This window comes from Parasteatoda tepidariorum, chromosome 3 (assembly GCF_043381705.1).
Source record: "Parasteatoda tepidariorum isolate YZ-2023 chromosome 3, CAS_Ptep_4.0, whole genome shotgun sequence".
Classification (NCBI taxonomy): Eukaryota; Metazoa; Arthropoda; class Arachnida; order Araneae; family Theridiidae; genus Parasteatoda; species Parasteatoda tepidariorum.
The window spans coordinates 98,631,156-98,638,260 of NC_092206.1; the positions used below are offsets into that span (position 1 = coordinate 98,631,156).

The following is a 7,105-nucleotide window of genomic DNA, read 5'->3' on the forward strand; positions in this document are numbered from 1 at the left end:
CAGCAATTAATTTTCTTGAACTTAAAAATTAATAGTGAATAATAAATTGAACTTTCAGGAGAAAAAATCAATAGCAAAATGACAATAATCCTGTCAAATAAGATGGTCTTCTTACCCCCTGGGGCGAAATATTCACAAGAATAGATACCATACCTACCTGATGTGCAATAAGAATTTAAAAAAGTGGAAAAACTAGAATAATTTTAATAGAATACAATATTTTATAATTTTGCCCATTTAAATAAAAAAATAAATATTGCAAAATTTTCAAGATATATTTTTACCTAGTATATTTTATTACTTATACAATGTTTACATCTTTCAGTGCATAATTTTTAGCTGTTTTCATATTCCTGGATTACTTAAATTTAAAAGAATTTTGAAGACGTGAATCCTACAACAAACTTGCAACCCTAATTAAAATTAAATAACTTGAATAGTTTTATGCGAGTAAGCAAGCTTTATTTCTTATACATTTCCTACAAAGTATTAAGTAGTTATTAATTCTCCCATTTTGCTATTTCTATAACAAATAAAACTTTATGGCAAACTTTAAAAAAAAATGGAAAAAAATATTAAAAAAACACTATTGTTTACAAAATGTGGGATATTTTAATATCAATATTTGTTCACACAAACAGAAATCAAAAGATGCAGCAAATTAAATTACCTGGCAGTTTAATTTGGAATAAATGAAAGACAAATATATAGTGATTAACTTGGGGGTGGTTATGAATTTCACGTATAAGTTTTTTGTATTTTTATGTTTGGCTCATACTATTGTCTGGAAGTAGCTAAAACTTGGTGACTATTTTGGTGCAGATACAGACACAGAACTCTTCTCAATAAATTAATTTTTTCTCTTATAAATTAATTATTATTTATACAATAAACTTTCTTACATTTAGCTTTCAGTAGCATTTATTTGGTCAGATTAATCTTATAAAACAAAGTAGCTATCAATACAATTAAACTAATATAGGATATAAAAAATTATTTATTTGCATTAACTAAAAGAGTTTGAATAGCAGCTTTTCACTCTTTGCTGTTGGCCTTGGGTCATAATTCTATAAGTCCAATTCTGTCTAGAACCTACTATAGAAGCTAGTCAGTGAAAATGTAAATATTTACAGGAATAATTAGGAGTTGATGGTAAAATGTGTTTGAAAATCTAATTAAACAATTAAAATTTGCAGAGACTAACAATGAGCAATGTATAGAAATATGAAAGTCAGTTTCAGTTTTAAAAAACCAAGATAAAGTATTTCTAATCTCAAATTATTGTTTTAATTTTAGCAATTATAATTTAAAGTTATTGACTAAAAGAGAATCAATGTTGATCATTCCATTTTAAACTATTTAGAGATGATCCATAGCAGATATGGATTTATTGAAATGAATCACGCATTTAAGAAAACAAATACAGTGCAGAACCTCTTATCCGGAAATCAGAAAACCGGAAAACCAGATAACCGGAATGAAATTCGGAACTGGAAATTAATTTACTTCCATTAAAAAAAATTTTTTTTCCTGCAAGATTTTGAGCCCATTTTGTTATTTAGAGCGTACGGCGTATCGAGTTGGCGAAAGAACTGATTTTGAGGACGGATTAAAAGCCGTTTGTAGACAAATCTCACATAAGCACAAATAGCTTATATATGTTAATGTTAATAATAACATTAATAACATATATAAGCCTGTATACAATTTTTATTTCATAATTTCTTTCCTTATTTAAACTTAAGTGTATTATTATTTATAATTTTTTATTATTTCTAACACTATTTCATAATAATTTTTTAGTTTCGTTTTATAAACATTAAAAAAAAAAACGGCATTTTGTAGCGATTCAGAAAACCGGAAAAATCAGTTATCCGGAATCGTGATGGTTCCGATCGTTCAGGATAATCGGTTCTCTAATGTATTAAGAATTTCCTTAAAACATCCATCGTTTTTGACAAAACTATAATAAGGATCTCCTTAAAATATAGTCCTAAAGTTTATTCCAACAATAAATGTTAGAATTAAAATTCATATAATTATACATAAACATACAATATAATCATACAGTGATGTGATGTGATGTTTTATAACTGAAAAATGTAACAAAAACAAAAGATTAGGTAATGCACATTGCGCAATGGATCTCAAAACTGCATTAAAAACATTGTGATCAAATTAAGCATTGCATACATTTAAAAAAAATATTTTGGCTCTCTTCTTAATACAGTAAGTACCTATTAAGGAAAGGAATACTGTTGCGATATTTTCCCATACATTTTAAAAACAGGAAGGGAGAGGCTTTTAACATGGAATCTGTATACACCCAACTCCTTAGATGGTGTATTCGAACATTGTGATCATGGTTTCTATTCCAAATTAGAAGCAAGCTCTGTATGGATTACCATTCTTCCATTAAATGTGAGGAAGTAATGGTCGTGGGTTTGAATCACGCCACATTATATTTTCCGAAAATAGCTGAATACGTTAAAAATATTAATGGAAAATTAAAGGAAAAAAAACTCTTCTCTCTCTAGTTTGAAATGTTACATGTCTAGATTAAGTATAGTAAATTAAAAAAAAAAAATTAAAAATATTCAGTTTAGAAGAGGCAGAATCTCAAGCATATTTGGAGGTAACATTAAGGTATAAATATTGTGTTTTTTTTCTGCATCACATATTTTATATAAAATTAACTTAATATCCATTTAATACATGACCTTCACAGTTTTTGAAAATATCCATACAAGATTGTAAATATTATTGAAAATTTTTAATGTAATCTTAGTAAGTACAAAACACACAAAAGCCAGAATATAAGTTCCTCTGAAACACCCATCGATTTTGACAAAAAAATATAATACGGATCCTTAAATATAATGTCAAAATTTAATCAAACAATAAAAGTAGGAATTACAAATCATATAATTATATGTAAGCATATGATACAATATAATCGTACAGTGATGTGAAAAAATATTTGTTTCAAAAGTAAAAATGATCAAAAATAAAACATTAATGTTGGTTGCACTCAATTACTTAATATTATATCAATTATAATGTGAAGTAAATTAATGAAAAGAAAAAAAGAAAGATAGACTAATCCTAAGATAGCTAATAGCTCCTTAATGGATTGAAATGGACTACATATTATGTAAACAAATATGTAGTAAGAAATTCCCGTAAAATAGGGATCAATGGCATATGTTATATATATATTTATACAGAGGTCTGCCGAGGCCAAATTTACTACCGTTTAGCGGTACCTTCACAAATTCAACTCTAGGAAATATGGTAGTTTCACAAAATACTTTTCCTTAAAATTTTATTTTTGTATTTCATAAGAAACGATAAATCCATATTTTTGAGTTGATGTTTTAATAAAATTTTTAATCTTCACAAATTATGTCTAAATTTTCACAAAATAGCAAAATAGGTGTAAATAGGTACCCCTCAAAAAAAAACCTAAATAGACCCCTGATATATATATATATATACATATATATATATATATATATNTCATAAGAAACGATAAATCCATATTTTTGAGTTGATGTTTTAATAAAATTTTTAATTTTCACAAAATAGGTGTAAATAGGTACCCCTCAAAAAAACCTAAATAGACCCCTGATAAATAAATATATATATATATATCATTAGGTATAAGATGGACAGTAGGCCAAAATTTAATCAAAAGATAATTGCAGGAAGTACAATTCACACCAATAAACAATGAGCAATGTAAATGCACAAAAATGAGAAAATAAGATTATTGTATTAGTCATTATACACAAAATATAAATGACGATTAAACACTAATATAAATGACATCAAAAATAATACATTACTTACTAAAATCAAATTAAATTTTGATCAATCCATATTAAAGTAATTATAGAACACACATAATGGTTTGTAAGTCATTGAAATGGGTCGCATATTTAAGAAAACAAATACGTATTAAGAATTTCCTTTAAAATAGGGGTCAATGGCGAAACTTGTTTATAAAAATCCAATCAAACAATAAATGTAACGATCATAATCACAATCACCTCCGAGCTATGAAAGCAAGATGAATAATCCGCATTATTAAAATGATTTTCAAAATAGTGTCACGGGAGGATAAATCGGGATGTTTTGATAGATCAGCTGTCAAAATGTATGACGCATAACACACAATAGATCTGTACTATATAAACTTTATAACACAGAATCAAAGAATTGTAAATTATTATAGGATGCAAACAAGTATTTCTGTAATATTTCTAATGCAAAAATATATATATTAAATAATTATTATTTAATATGCATAAATGACTTACCCTAATAGGTTAAATCCATTTATTTTACAATTATTTAAATTTACGAGAGAGACTTCATAGGGTGAGAAAGATTTTCAATGGAGAAATATTAGAATCTAACTACAAGAAGTAATTTCTCTTGGTAAATTCTGTAACTATTTACTACATTCCATGTTCATCACTACTCACGCTTAACTTAGGAAACACCCATTCAACAACAACAAAAAAATTAGTGACGCTCGTAATCTTATCTGAATCACATCACTACTCTAGAGAATCTGGTTGAATACATCTTATGCGAAAAAAAGAGGATTTTGATAGTTGAGTTTTTTGACGCATGAGGACAGCACATCCATTTCTGGAAAGAGGATCGTGAGGTGGTTGAAAATGGAATTTAAAATTTCACTAATTATGCAACATTCTGTGTTTAATCATATATTGACATTCAGTGAGGTAATGAAGGTATTTAAAATAATATGGTGAATTTATGTACGTTTTTAAAAGAGTTACCTCGTAAGGAGCCATTTTAAATGATGCGCCAGGTGTAATATGAGCTATAGGTGGCGCATAGCAGCACTCTTTTTCAATGGCAACATTTCTGAGGATTTCACTATTAGTTTCATTATTATTGACTTCTTTCTTGATTTTCTAACCAATTCAAATAACTTAAATTTCGAACTATATGTATCTCAAAACTGCATTCAACATTATGCTCAAAGTTATCACACATTGTGGTTATTTTAAAAATTACTTTCACTATCTTTTAAATACGGAAAGTATTAGGGAAGGGGATAACATCGCGCTTCTTTCCCATACATTTAAGAAGCGGGATGCTCCTTTGGAGATTGAGTCTGTGTTCTCCCCAAATAGTGTATTCAAGTATTGTGATCATGAATTCTGCTCCAGATTTGAACTATACTATGTATAACCATCCTTCCACAGACGCGAAAACGTGAAGTGTAAATGGTAGCGGGTTCGAATCACACCACGTCAAGTTTTTGAAAGTAGTCATATATTTCAAAATTATAAATAAACATTAAGGAAAATAGTCTTATTTAGTTTCAAATACTTGATGTCTAAATCGTGCAGAGTAAATTTGAAAAAAAAAAAAAGAATTTTAGTTGAGGAGGCGTAAAATCTCGAGCATATTTCGAGCGAAAATTAAAGTAGATACTTCGTATTTTTTTGCACAACATGTCACATATAAAACTAATATCTGATTAAAATATGACCCTCATAGTCTCTGAAAATATTCATACAAGTTTGGAAATGGTATTGAAAATTTTTAATATTATCTTATGTCCAAAGCAAACAAAAGTCGAGCCATTAGCATTAACAAGGGTTTGTAACGTAATATTAACAGTACACAGTGTAGCATTAAAGTAAGCGTTGGCATTTTGCATGTTTTTTAAACTTTTTGAAACGTGGGATTAAATTGAAACCGGTTTAATATTAAAATATGATCTTCCTATTTTAAAAAAGTACTTTCCCATTAAAATAAAGGTGTGATGTTTTTTTAAAAATACTCAAATATGTCCTAAAGTATTCATATCCCCTTAATACTATTAACACCAGGGTGGACAATTTGCTTATTTTTTGTAAATTTGTTGTAGTGCATGATTTGTTTTAAACATGTAGGCTTTAAATATGATTTATTTTAAACATATTTACATTAAACATATAGATTAAAACATGCATTTTAAAACAAATATATAAATTCAGAAATTTTCATCGAAATTTTTTTAAAAATTTAGTACCAAAGGCGAAAGTCAGAGCATATATATGACTATATAATAAAGGTGGCTATTTTGCGAATTTTTTTTAAATGATTATTATTACTTTTTTTATTCGCAACGCAGGATTCTGTTGAAGTAGTCAGTTCTTAATAAAACATGAACTTCATATCTTCGAAAAATTACCATACATATCGTGAAATAATCTTAAAACTATTTACCAAATTCTTATCTAGTACAGAGCACGAAAGGATCATTAACATATAGCACTAAGAGACGTTTTCTCTTACGAACTCAGCTGTTAAGGGGATGGAGGAAGAAATGTTACATTTTGCTTCGCAATTTAGTCTTCACAAATTGATTATTGTCATCGACAGTATATTTTAGAATATGTAAAATAAAAGGCCTTCACCTAATCAGAATTAAAGAAAAATGTCACTCAAGATTTAAAAAATTCAATACAATTTTCTGACATATTTATTTCAATACAATTCTAGAACCAGCAGAAAGTTAGTTTAGCATTATAAATATTTTCAGTCCATTTGTAGATTTCAAAAATTATTTTTGTTTTCGAGTACATTACGGTAATAAGCACTTTCATCATCTTCTAACTTTTCAGTTTAAATAATAATAAATGCGATATAAAGCAGATCTATTCGTCCATTAGTTAATGAATTATTAATGGAAAATTATTATACAGATGGTTAACCGTATAAAGTTAATCATAGATGGTGCAATTAATTAAAATTGGCCGTAAGACTTCCGGGCTGCATGTAAACTCTTGCAGCGACCTGCGCCAGTGTAGCGATTAGCGAACATTTTCTGGGAACCCGCTCTCCCATTTGGCGAGTTCCTCTATTAGTTATGACAACCCAAGCAGAACATTTTTTCTCTCCCTGCAGTACAGTGACTGGTTTTCCTCCAGCGTAGTTCATGTGCAGTGTTTTCTTCTCCTGGCATTTTCGGCCAGGCTTTTTATGTAGCATTTATTTAATCTTCTTATTTTTTATTAAATGTTGTTAATTGTTATTTTATGGCTGGCATTTTAATTTTACAATGTTTTATTTATTA

General features: G+C 27.9%; 1 protein-coding gene across 2 annotated transcripts in view; it reads right to left on the bottom strand.

Moving 5' to 3' along the window:
* LOC107438413 (TBC1 domain family member 12) overlaps window positions 1-4,591 on the bottom strand; it is a 37,904-nt gene extending 33,313 nt beyond the window's left edge. The window contains exon 1 of one of the 2 annotated variants that reach the window (XM_016050703.3): window positions 4,323-4,591. The gene's annotated coding sequence lies outside the window, so the exon portion shown is untranslated. Of the gene's footprint in view, window positions 1-3,852; window positions 4,112-4,322 lie in introns of those variants that run through there. The other variant, XM_043047514.2, reaches the window with a different exon arrangement.
* Between the last annotated feature and the right edge of the window lie 2,514 nt (window positions 4,592-7,105).